Source organism: Cnephaeus nilssonii, assembly GCF_951640355.1.
Source record: "Cnephaeus nilssonii genome assembly, chromosome: 20".
NCBI classification, from domain to species: domain Eukaryota; kingdom Metazoa; phylum Chordata; class Mammalia; order Chiroptera; family Vespertilionidae; genus Cnephaeus; species Cnephaeus nilssonii.
In genome coordinates, this window is record NC_137091.1 from 9,939,488 (window position 1) to 9,953,660 (window position 14,173).

Below are 14,173 nucleotides of genomic sequence, written 5' to 3' on the forward strand. Positions count from 1 at the left end.
AAAGCACACCAAACGGTTGCAGGTTTGATTCCAGGTCAGGGCATATACAGGAGGCAACTGATAGATGTTTTGCTCTTTCTCCCTTCCTCTCTCTCTAAAAAACAATACTGTAAACATATCCTTGGGTGAGGATTTAAAAAAACACAAAACACGTTTTAAAAAATAAACGAAATGAAAAAATATCTAATTCATGGATACTATGTTCATTGACTGAACAACTCAATGTTGTTCTCCCCAAATTGATCTATATATTTAAAGCAATCCAGTCAAAATCCCAGCAAGACCTTTTGTAGAAATAAACAAGCTGATTGCATGTCAATCATACAATGAAGCTGAAAAAAAAAAAAAGATGTGGAAAAAGGGGGGCTACATTGCATGATGGTTAGAGCATGGGCTCTGAAGCCAGGCGCCTGGGTTTGAATCTTTAAGTAAGCACCACAAAATGTCACTGGTTATTAGTATTCATTAAAGGACAGCTATGGAAAATTATAGACTAATATCTTGTTGAGGAAGCAACAACTGGAACTCATGAAACTTGATTCAAGCAACTTCCACTGTTTCTTTATCTGAATCACGTTGGTGTCTGCAGAATCAAAGTCCATTATTAAAATTTAGCCCCCAGAGGCCTCCAGAGAGATGCAAGCACGGGTCCTAGACAGAGACCTGGAGGTGGGAATCACGGCACAGGAAGCTCTTTATCTGGAGCACAGAGCATGGAGGCTGGCACCCTCCTTTCCTTCTAACTTGGCCCCAAGCAGTACTGGGCACAGGGATGTAGAATGAATTATAACCAAGAAAAAAATCAAGGTTCAGGGAGTTTTAATAAGGCCACAGCGATCACAGTCTGCATGGGTGGAATGAGGATGAACAATCTTCAAACACTTGAACAGCCTGACCCTGTGTTGAAAAATATTAAACAGCACTCCTGAGGGTCAGCTACTTTTGCACAGCACAATGGTGACATCTAGTGTTAGCAAGATAAATCTCACCTAGCACTGCAATTTAACCTGAACTTTAGAGAAACAAGGGTCTTGGTGTCTTACTTCCTCTCAAGGGTCAAAAAAAAATTTTTTTTTGTTTTTCAATTGGTAATTTATTAACAATTGCTCTTTTATTTTTCACATTTTTGAAATAAAACTGATGTACATAAACTGGACATTGTATTTTTTTTCATTGAAACATAGTTGACATATAACATTGTGTAAATTTAAGGTGCACAGCATGTTAATTTGATGCATTTATATATTGTAATATGACTGCCATTGTGACAATAATTAGCACCTCTACCACATTACATAATTATCATTTTTTTAGTGTTGGAATAATTAAGTTCTGGTCTCTTGGCAAGTTTAAGGATTGTAATACAATATTGTTTTCTACAATCACTATGCTATGCATATAGATCTCTAGGATTTATTTACTACTAGAGGCCCGGTGCACAAAATTTGTGCATGGGGGGGGTGTCCCTCAGTCCAGCCTGCACCTTCTCCAATCTGGGACCCTTTGAGGGATGTCCGACTGCCCTCTCACAATCCAGGACTGCTGGCTCCCAACTGCTCACCTGCCTGCCTTCCTGATTGCCCCTAACTGCTTCTGCCTGCCAGCCTGATTGCCCCCTAACCACTCCCCTGCCAGCCTGATTGATGTCTAACTGCTCCCCTGCCAGCCTGTTTGCCCCCAAATTCCCTCCTCTGCCGGCCTGGTAACCCCTAACTGCCCTCCCCTGCAGGCCTGATCGCCCACAACTGCCCTCCCTTGCAGGCCTGGTCCCTCCCAACTGCCCTCCCCTGCTGGCCATCTAGTGGTGGCCATCTTGTGTCCACATGGGGGCAGGATCTTTGACCACATGGGGGAAGCCATCTTGTGTGTTGGAGTGATGGTCAATCTGCATATTACTTTTATTAGATAGGATAGAAGCCTGGTGTATGGGTGGGGGCCAGCTGGTTTGCCCTGAAGGGTGTCCCAGATCAGGGTGGGGTTCCCTTGGGGCGAGGGGCGGCCTGGAAGAGGGGCCTGTGGCGGTTTGCAGGCCAGCCACGCCCCCTGGCGACCCAAGCAGAGGCCCTGGTATCTGGGATTTACTTATCTTCTACAATTGAAACTTTGTAGCCTGGAGGGGAGCCAAGCCTTCTGCTCGCTCCATGGTGGCAGCCATTTCTGTTGGGATTTATTTATCTTCTATAATTGAAACTTTGTAGCCTTAAGCAGAGGCCTGGGCTGGCTAGGGTGTACGGAAAGCTTGGCTTCCTCCATCGCCGAGGAAACCCAAGCCTCCCTCCTGCGCTCTCTGTGGCTGCAACCATCTTGGTTGGGTTAATTTGCATACCCACTCCTGATTGGCTGGTGGGTATGGCTTGTGGGTGTAGCGGAGTGATGGTTAATTTGCATATTACTCTTTTTTTCTATAGGATTGGTTGCAAGTTTATACCCTTAAACAACATCTGTCTTTTACCCCCACCTGGAGTGGACATTTTAAAAGTGTTAGATTTGGTGAGTTTTAACCAGCAGAGAACAAAATAGACAAAAAAAAAAAAATCGAATCGGAGAAAAAGATGGCGACCGGCAGGAAGGTAGGGAGAGAGAGAGTGTGAGTGAGGAACCCATAGAGGAGAGTGTAGACGTGTGAGGTGTGTGTGTGTGTATGAGCTAGGGTCAGTTAGATTCTGCAGGTCTTCCAAGGGGCTCCCTATCCGGGCAGTCCTAGACGGTGGAGCCCCGCGCACAAAGCAGACACTTCTCGGCGGCTGGTGCGGACGCGGAGACCACGCCATCTTGGGAAACAGAGCTGCCTGAGACTCGGATCCTGGCTTCCGACACAAACCAGGACCCTGCAGCCACTGGGGACAGAGAACTGCTATCACAGCTTCAGACCAACAAACAACAAGAATCCAGACTTCCCCGCAGATTTCCGTGAGTCAAAGAGCCTATCCCCCTCCCCGCAGGCGCGCGGATAGCGCCATAGTAACTGATAGACCCGCGCCCTCCCCCAAGCTGCTGAGCGCCCACAGGCGCGCGGAAAGCGCCATAGTAACTGATAGACCCGCCCCTTGCCCAAGCTGCTGAGCTTTGCGCAGGGACGCGCTCCCCCTTAGGGAATTTGGCGCACGCGGGACAGAAGCAGCTCCCCGTCGGGGAAATCTGTCAGTGCGCACAGAGGGCTCCCCTTCAGGGAATTTGGGGAAATTTGGCTTGCGGGTCACAGCTCCCCCTTCGGGGATTCTTAGAGCGTGCACAGAGGGGCTTCCCTTTGGGGAATTTGGCGCACAGGACGGACTCCGCCCCCCTTCCGGGACTCTGGGAGAGTTCACGGAGCCAGCTCACCTTCAGGATTTTAAGAATGTGCGCTCTAGCCGGTTTGGCTCAGTAGAGAGAGCACACACAGGACGCAGCTCCACTTCAGGGAATTTGGCACGCTGGACACAGCTGCCTGGGATCCCTGACTCACAGCGCATTCACACTAAGAGCCAGCGACCCCAATTGTTGGTGCATGCACACACAGGGACCCTGATTCTCAACGAGAAACCGCACAAGGCAACAGAGACTTTGACACTCGAGTCTTGGTGCAGACACAGGGAAACTCTTGACTCTTGGCACATGCTAAGGATCTCATTTTCGGCACATACCAACAGTGTGGTGCAGACAGGGCCCCTGATTCTAAGTGTGCACATGAGACCACACGGAACACTGGGGACACTGACCCTGGGCAAGTCTGGTTCCCGCCAACCAAAGGCAGCCACACGTCCTAGTGTCAGAGCACTTCAGTGAAACACGGGTGGAGCGAAGTCCCCACAGCACACGGCCCAGGTCCACGCAAACGGAAGCTTGAGCTTTCTGGTAATAGCCAGAATGGGGAAACGAAATAACTCACAGAGGAAAGAAAATGTGGAGTCGCCAAGAAAGGAAATTAGTGAAACTGAAGCTTGCAACATGACCGAAAAGGAGTTCAGAGTAATGGTCGTGGAATTTATACATCGGATGGATGAGAAAATCAACAACTTATGCAAGAATCAGGAAGAAATGAAAAGTGATATAGCTATAATCAAAAACACCATGGAAAGTTTCAACAGTAGACTACAAGAAGCAGAGGACCGAATTAGTGAGTTAGAAGATCAGGTACAGAAACAAGCTCAATCTGAACAGCAATTGGAGAAAAAAATTAAAAAGCAGGAGGAAAGCCTAAGGGAGCTTCGGGACAACCTGAAACGAAGTAACATGCGTATAATAGGGCTGCCAGAAGGACAAGAAGAGCAGCAGGGATTAGAAAATCTATTTGAAGAAATAATGACAGAAAACTTCCCGGATATGGGAAAGATAAAAGTTACGCAAGTACAGAGAGTCCCAAGCAGGATCAATCCCAAAAGACCCACACCAAGACATGTCATAATTTCAATGGCAAATATAAATGATAAAGAGAGAATCCTAAAGGCGGCAAGAGAGAGACAGAGAGTTACCTACAAAGGAACACCCATCAGATTGTCAAATGATTACTCAACAGAAACACAACAAGCTAGAAGTGAATGGAAGGAGGTATACAAAGTGTTGCAAAGCAAAGGACTGAATCCAAGAATACTATATCCAGCAAGACTATCAATCAAAATTGAAGGGGAAATCAGGAGCTTTGCAGACAAAAAAAGCCTCAGGGAGTTTATCACCACCAAACCAGCAATGCAAGAATTGCTAAAGGGAATACTGTAAAAAGAAGAAATAAACAGGTAAGAAGGAATACAGACACAAAAATAGATGTGACTACAAAGAAATACCTTTCAGTAATAACTTTAAATGTAAACGGACTAAATGCTCCAATCAAAAGACATCGAGTAGCTGAATGGATAAAAAAACACGACCCATATATATGCTGCCTACAAGAGACCCACCTCAGAACAAGAGACTCACACAGATTGAAAGTAAAGGGATGGAAAAATATCTTTCAGGCAAATGGAAATGAAAAAAAAGCTGGGGTAGCAATACTTATATCTGACAAAATAGACCTCAAAGTAAATGCCATAACAAGAGATAAGGAAGGCCACTTCATAATACTAAAGGGAGAAATCCAACAAGAAGAAATAATTCTGGTAAACATATACGCTCCCAATATAGGAGCACCCAAATACATAAAAAAACTCCTGGAGGATATCAAGGGAGAGATTAATAGCAATACAATCATAGTAGGAGACTTTAATACCCCACTATCACCACTGGACAAATCCTCTAAACAAAAAATCAGCAAAGAAACAGCAATCCTAAATGACTCACTAGACCAGATGGAATTAATTGACATCTTCAGAACATTTCACCCCAAAGCCACAGAATATACATTCTTCTCAAGTGCACATGGGTCATTTTCAAAGATAGACCATATGCTGGGTCACAGGCAAAGTCTCTTCAAATTCAAGAAGATAGAAATTATATCAAGCATCTTCTCAGATCACAGTGGCATAAAACTGGAAATCAACTACAATAAATACAATCCAAAGAAATCAAACACATGGAGACTAAACAGCATGCTATTAAACAAGGACTGGGTCACCAGAGAGATCAAGGAAGAAATAAAAACATCATGGCAACAAATGACAATGAAAACACAACAATCCAAAATCTATGGGACACAGCGAAAGCAGTCTTGAGAGGGAAGTTCATAGCTCTACAAGCCTATTGCAAAAAACAAGAAACAATGGTAATAAATTAGTTAACCCTACAACTCAAAGAGCTAGAAAAAGAGCAGCAAGAAAAGCCCAGTGTAACCAGAAGGAAGGAAATAACGAAGATCAGAGCGGAGATAAATGGCATAGAGACCAAAGAAACAATACATAAGATCAACAAAACCAAGAGCTGGTTCTTTGAAAGGATAAACAAGATTGATGGACCTCTAGCCAGGCTCACCAAGAAGCAAAGAGAGAGGACCCAAATAAACAAAATCAGAAATGAAAGAGGTGAAATAACAACAGACCCCGCTGAGATACAAAGGATTGTTACAAAATACTACGAACAACTCTATTCCAACAAACTGGACAACCTGGAGGAAATGGACATATTCCTAGAAAAATATAACCTTCTAAAAATCAATCAAGAAGAATCTAAACAGCTCAATAGGCCAATAACTATGGACAAAATTGAAGCAGTCATCAAAAAGCTTCCGGCAAACAAAAGCCCGGGGCCTGATGGCTTCACAGGAGAGTTTTACCAAACATTCAAGGAAGAACTAAAACCTATCCTCCTCAGACTATTCCAAAAAATTGAAGTGGAAGGAACACTTCCAAGCTCCTTCTATGAAGCCAGCATCACCCTAATACCAAAACCAGATAAAGACAACACAACGAAAGAGAATTACAGACCAATATCCCTCATGAACATAGATGCCAAAATCCTCAACAAAATTCTAGCAAATCGGCTCCAGCAGTACATCAGAAAGATCATACACCATGACCAAGTAGGATTTATCCCAGGAATGCAAGGATGGTACAATATCCGCAAATCAATAAACGTGATACATCACATAAACAAATTGAAAGATAAAAATCACATAGTCATATCAATTGATGCAGAAAAAGCATTTGACAAAATCCAACACCCTTTCTTGATAAAAACTCTCAACAAGGTGGGAATAGAAGGCTCATACCTCAACATAATAAAAGCTATATATGATAAACCCACAGCAAACATCATACTCAATGGACAAAAACTAAAAACATTTCCCCTAAGAACAGGAACGAGACAGGGATGCCCACTCTCACCACTCCTGTTTGACATAGTACTGGAAGTATTAGCCATTGCAATTAGACAAGAAGAAGAAATAAAAGGCATCCAAATTGGAAAAGAACAAGTAAAGCTGTCTTTATTTGCAGACGACATGATATTGTACATAAAAAACCCGAAAGACTCCGTCAAAAAACTAATAGACTTAATAAATGAATTCGGCAATGTAGCAGGATACAAAATTAACGCCAAGAAATCTATGGCCTTTCTATACACCAATAGTGAACTTACAGACAGAGAGACTAAAAAGGCAATCCCATTTACCATCGCACCAAAAAAATTAAGATACCTAGGAATAAACTTAACTAAGGAGGTAAAAGACCTATACACGGAAAACTACAGGACACTGAAAAAAGAGATAGAGGAAGATGTAAACAGATGGAAGAACATACCATGTTCATGGATTGGTAGAATCAACATCATTAAAATGTCCATACTACCCAAAGCAATCTATAGATTCAATGCACTCCCCATTAAAATACCAACGGCATATTTCACAGACCTTGAAAGAACTCTCCAAAAATTCATCTGGAATAAAAAAAGACCCCGAATAGCCACAGCAATCCTGAGAAAGAAGAATAAAGTAGGAGGGATCTCAATACCAGATTTCAAGCTGTATTACAAAGCCACTGTTCTCAAAACAGCCTGGTACTGGCACAAGAACAGACATATAGATCAATGGAACAGAAGAGAGAATCCAGATATTGACCCAAACCACTATGCTTAATTAATATTTGACAAAGGAGGCATGAACATACAATGGAATAAAGACAGTCTCTTCAATAAATGGTGTTGAGAAAATTGGACAGATACATGCAAAAAAATGAAGCTTGATCACCAACTTACGCCATACACAAAAATAAACTCAAAATGGATACAGGACTTAAACATAAGATGGGAAACCATAAAAATACTAGAGCAATCCACAGGCAGCAAAATCTCAGACATATGCCAAAAGAAATTCTTCACTGACACTGCACCTAGGGCAATGGAAGCTAAAGAGAAAATTAACAAATGGGACTACATAAAAATAAAAAGCTTTTTCACAGCAAAAGAAACCATCAACAAAACAACAAGAAGACCCACTGCATGGGAGAACATATTTGCAAATGGCATCACTGATAAAGGTTTAATCTCCAACATCTACAGGCAGCTTATACAACTTAATAAAAGGAAGATAAATGATCCAATAAAAAAATGGGCAACAGACCTAAATAGAATCTTTTCAAAAGAAGACAGAAGGAAGGCCAAGAGACACATGAAAACATGCTCAACGTCACTAATTATCCGAGAGATGCAAATCAAAACAACAATGCGGTACCATCTCACACCTGTCAGAATGGCTATCATCAACAAATCAACAAACGACAAGTGTTGGCGAGGATGCGGAGAAAAAGGAACCCTCGTGCACTGCTGGTGGGAATGCAGACTGGTGCAGCCACTGTGGAGAACAGTATGGAGTTTCCTCAAAAAACTGAAAATGGAACTCCCATCTGACCCAGTAATCCCACTCCTGGGAATATATCCGAAGAAACTAGAAACGCCAATCAGAAAGGATATATGCACCCCTATGTTCATAGCAGCACAATTCACCATAGCTAAGATTTGGAAACAGCCTAGGTGCCCGTCAGCAGATGACTGGATCAGAAAACTGTGGTACATCTACACAATGGAATACTATGCTGCCATAAAAAAGAAGGAATTCTCATCATTTGCAGCAACCTGGATGGAATTGGAGAACATTATGTTAAGTGAAATAAGTCAGTCAATGAAAGAAAAATACCACGTGATCTCACTCATTTATGGATAATAAAGAACATTATAAACTTGAACAAAAAGATAGATACAGAGACAGTAAAGCATCAAACAGACTGTCAAATTACAGGGGGAAGGTTAGGGAGAGGTGGGGGAGATAAGAGATCAATCAAAGGACTTGTATGCATGCATATAAGCATAACCAATGGATGCAAAACTCTGGGGGGTCAGGGCGTATATGGGAGTGGGGTGGGGGGGGGCAATGGTAAGATATGTACACATATAATACCTTAATAAAAAAATTGGAAAAAAATCTGTCTTCATAGAGCTTGCATTCTTAGTAGCCAAAATAAAACTATGTCACATGGCTACTCCCACCAGCAGAGAAATCTGAAAGGCAAGTATTTAGCTTTCTGGTTTCCTTATTAGAAAAGAGGATGGAAGGGTGTAGAAAGAGCCCAACTGTAGTTTCTGCCACAATGATACTGAGGAGCATACTCAAAATGTATAAATGTTTTTGTACACGAGTTAGGGTTAAAATGTGTTTCAGAAGTATCGACATGTTACTCCTTAAACTAGACCTATTTATTATTAATACTAGAGGCCCAGTGCACGAAATTCGTGCACTTGGGGGGGTTCCTTCAGCCCAGCCTGTGCCCTCCCGCAGTCCAGGAGCCCTCGAGGATGTCCGACTGGTGGGGAGTGGGCCTAAGCCAGCAGTCGGATATTCTTAGTGCTGCCACCACTGCGGCCAGATGTGAGCCTGGCTTCTGGCTGAGCAGCACGCCCCCTGTGGGAGCACACTGACCACCAGGGGGCAGCTCCTGCATTAAGTGTCTGCCCCCTAGTGGTTAGTGTGTGTCATAGTCAATGGTCGTTCTGCCCTTCTATTTGCATATTAGCCTTTTATTATATAGGATTAATTTATTAACATATTATTTATAACTTAGAATTTTTTTTTTATGGCATGTAAACAGATCTCCTAGCACAAGACCCTGGCCTACAGGGTATCCAGTCAATATTATCTTGGCATCAATAAGGTACACCTTGTGGGTCCTCAAGTATTGCTTACCAAGCATGTTAAACTCCACTGGCCGCGAGTTTGACATGCTTGGTTAGACCAGTGGTCAGCAAACTCATTAATCAACAGAGCCAAATATCAACAGTACAACAATTGAAATTTCTTTTGAGAGCCAAATTTTTTAAATTTCTTTTGAGAGCCCGGCGGCGGGCTCGGCGAAGCTCCGGTGTACCCGGTGCGCGGCGGCGGGCTGGTCCGGGGTGGCTGCGTCGGCCCTTGGGTCTGCAGCGGTAGCCGGTCGCCAAGCGTGCGCACCTGGCCGCTTCTGGGGCGTTGAGATTCTTGAAGGACTCGGATGTCAGCAAGCGCGGAGTCTCCTACCCCATTCCTTAAACTTCTTCTAATGCCACTTCTTCAAAATAGACTCGCCCAGGCTGTGGTATTTTGTGGAAGAGCCACACTCAAGGGGCCAAAGAGTCACATGTGGCTCGCGAGCCGCGGTTTGCCAACCACTGGGTAGACCAGGCATCCTCAAACTATGGCCCACAGGCCACATGTGGGTGTTTTTTGTTGTTGTTGTTGTTTTTTTAATTTCTTTATTGATTAAGGTGTCACAAATTTGTCCTCATCCCCCCATTCCCATCCCACACCCCTCCCCATGGATGCCCCAACCCCCTGTTGAACTTAACCATTGGTTAGGCTCATATGCATGCACACAAGTCCTTTGGTTGATCTCTCCCCCCTCCCCCACCCTCCCCTATCCTCCCTCTGAGGCCCGATAGTCCGATTGATGCCTCCTTGTTTCTGGTTCTGTTCTTGTTCATCAGTCTATGTTGTTCATCATTTCCCCTAGATGAGCGAAATCATGTGTCACTAGAGATATACTTATAAGAACTGAATGTGAGACGAGCAATAATAGTTATGCTGACAGGCAAATGAATCAGTCTGTAGTGAGTTTCTTTCTGGACCAACAGTTCTTTTGAGACCCAATATCAATGTCCACCAGTTCCTTATGAGTACATGTCGGCACTGACCCCTCAGCTCTGGATGGTGGACAAATGGTGGTAATGCAGGTCCGACTCCCTCTGGTTTGGCCTCGGCCAGACCCAGGGGCACGGCTTCACCCGGACCCAGGGGCATGTGGCCTCACCCGGACCCAGGGTCGTGTGGCCTCACCCGGATCCAGGGGCGCATGGCCTCACCCGGGCCCAGGGTAGCACGGCCCCACCCGGACCCAGGTACCAGCCCCACCCGGACCTAGGGGCGCATAGCCTCACCCGGACCCAGGGGGGCGGCCCCACCCGGTCCCGGGACCCAGCCTCACCTGGACCCATGGGCATGCGGCCTTACCCGGATCCAGGGGCATGTGGCCTCACCCGGACCCGGGACCCAGCCTCACCCTGACCCAGTTTCCAGCCTCACCCGGACCCAGGGGCGTGCAGCTTCACCTGGATCCGGGACCCAGTGGGGTTTCGTCTTCTTGATCCCAATTCCTGTTGGTCAATTCCCTCTCAGCAATTCCTTCGGCCATTTTCTCAGAGCTCCAGGGCAGCTGCCGCAGAACTCGTTGGGCGGCGGGCTCGGCGAAGCTCCGGTGTACTCGGTGCGCGGCGGCGGGCTGGTCCGGGGTGGCTGCGTCGGCCCTTGGGTCTGCAGCGGTAGCCGGTCGCCAAGCGTGCGCACCTGGCCGCTTCTGGGGCGTTGAGATTCTTGAAGGACTCGGATGTCAGCAAGCGCGGAGTCTCCTACCCCATGTCTCCCAGGGTCTCGTCTGTCCGTGCTCGGCAGCGAGTGGAGTCTTCCCCTCAGCCGGAGACCGCTGGGGGAACTGCGCCGAGCACGTTCCAGGCCGCCATTGTGTCGCCTGAGCTGTAGTTCTTAAAGTGTGGTCTTTGGGTCACCGGCATCAGCTTCATCCCGCGTACCCCTCTCTATTATTCTAGTTGTAGAGCATCTGCTCAGTCAGCCCTCCGGTGGTTCTGGATGATGTCTGCTCTGCTCTCCCGTCATAGTCTCAAAATTGTTGTGGTAGGCAACAATCAGGCTTCTGCCCTATGCCTCCATCTTGGTCCTTCTTTGTATAGTTAAGTCTTGATTGTTGTTGGTGTCACTGGGAGGAATTGTCCTCCAGGCCAATTGGCTGTGCGGACCCTCTGTGTCTATAAAGGAAGAGTTGCTGTGCGGGAGACACGTTTATGGGCTGGGTCTTGGTGCAGCAAGGCTTTGGTGCTCACTGAGTCTGCCTCTTGAATGTGTCCCTTATGCGAGTGGTTGAAATCTGGTGTCATCTCACACCGACCACTAGATGCCCTCGTTTCTGGGTCTCCAATGGAGTGTAGGTCAGCTACTGCCTGAGGCCCCTCAGCAGGAATTACAGCATCCCTTATATTCGTGACCTGTTTCGGTGTCTTCCCCTTTTGGCTGCCTCCCTATCGCTCAGCTTCCCCAATCTCCCTATGTGGTCGCTCTTGATATCCCCCTTTGTGGGCTGAGTGCAAAGTCTTGGTGTTGTTAAGCCTTGATTGCTGTTGGTACACTGGGAGGATGTGACCTCCAGTCCAATTGGCTGTGAGGATCAGCCGTGTCTATGCCGGGAGACAGCCCCATTCAACTAGACTTGCAAAATTGTAAAAGCCTCTGTGCTCAGCTTGGATGGGGCGGAGTTACAGGGCGGAGCCTACAGCCTTGGCTTCCCATCAGCCCCGCCCTATGAGGTTCCTGTGTCTCAGTGTCCCTCTGTACTCCCAGCAAACACCTCTGAGAGAAAAGTGCCCTGGAGTTTCGCGCGCTGCCAAACAGTCTAGTCTCTCCCCCAATGAATCTGGATTCCCAGATTCTCGCCCGGAGCTGGGTTTCCGTGTAGTCGGAACTGGGGCTCACCGCAGTCTGGCGCTTTCGTCTCCTTCCCACCAGGGCGATTCAGCGGCACGGTCAACAGACCATCCTCTGCGCACAATCCCGTGCGCGCCTCCGGTGCTCTGCCCTTCGCCGCTTCTCTGCATTTCTGCCTTACAGCCCAGTTTTCCCCAGTATGAGCCTGGCTTCCCCGGGTCTTTCCCAGAACTGGGGTTCAGTGCAGTTGGAACTGGGGTTCAGCACGGTCCGGAGCTTTTGTCTCCTTCCCGCTAGGGCAATCCAGCGGTACAGGCAACAGACCCTCCTCTGCGCACATTCCCGTGCGCGGCTCCGGCGCAACTCCTCCGTGTCTTCGCCCCACAGCCCAGACTCCCCCAGCATGAGCCCGGCTTCCCAGGGTTTTGCCCGGAACTGGGGTTCAGTGCAGTCGGAGCTGGGGTTCAGCGCAATCTGGAGCTTTTATCTCCTTCCCGCCAGAGAACGCCAGCCAGGCCGTCAGCCGCCCCTTCCTCTCCGGCTCCTTCCTCCCCGCACGCGCGCGGGCTCGTGTCTCTGCCCGTGTCTCCATACCTCAGGCTTTTACGGCTTCTCTGATTTTCCTTGTGGTTTTATCTTTCCTTCTAGTTGTGGGCATTTCAGTCAGCCAGCTTTCCTGTGGTTCTGGATGATGTCCGTTTTGACTTTTAGTTGTATTTTTGAAATTGTTGTGCCCGGCTGTAGGTTAGGTGTTTAACCTATGCCGCCATCTTGGTTTCTCCCATGTGGGTGTTTTTGCCGTTTTGTTTTTTTACTTCAAAATAAGATATGTGCAGTGTGCATAGGAATTTGTTTATAGTTTTTTTTTAAACTATAGTCCGGCCCTCCAACGGTCTGAGGAACAGTGAACTGGCCCCCTGTTTAAAAAGTTTGAGGACCCCTGGGGTAGACCATTCATTAGTTTGGATCTCTTTCATTGGCTTGCAGTAAAGGTTCTCTGTGTTTCAAGCTCAGCTGGCTTTGCTAGCTTCTTGAGATGCTCAGAGCCTCCTTTTTTCCCAAAGTCCCCTTGATAGGAAGAAATAGTCTTACTAGATAGGATGAGTGGAACTGCTCATCTGGCCCAGAATAGATCCATTCGTGCTGAGTTAATAGTAAATCACAGTTTATAGAAACCTACTCTAAAATTCCCGGGACTTTCCATCAGGATATACTTCCCAAAGGAAACTCCATCAGAGCACTGATTCTCAAACTTGACTGCACATTGGAATCACCTGGGAAGATTTTTTTAATATGATGCCTGGATCTTGGCCCCTACAGCAGTGATTATCAATTGGGCGATTTGCTCCTCCCACCAGGAAACACTTGGCAATGTCTTTTGGTTATTACAATTGGGAGAGGATTCAACTGGCATCTAGTGTGTAGGGCCCAGGGATGGTGCTAAAATCCCACAATGCAGAGGAAAGTCCCCCATGGCAAAGGATTGTCTAGTCTCAAAGGTCAGTAGGGCCATGGTTGAGAAACCCTGTTAAAGACTCAACTCTCTAACTAAGGGTTCGGCCTCAGCATCAGATTTTTATTTTTATTTTTAATATATTGTTATTGATTTTAGAGAGAGAGGAAAAGAGGAGAGAGGAGAGTGAGAGAGAAACATCAATGTGAGAGAGAAACACCAATCGGCTGCCTCCTGCACACACCCAGACTGGGGATTAAGCCCGCAACTTGGGCCCATGCTTTGACCGGGAATCAGTCTGTCTGCCGCTGCAAGGAAAACCAAACTAATGAGACAGGTGCTGGTGCAAAATAAAAGAG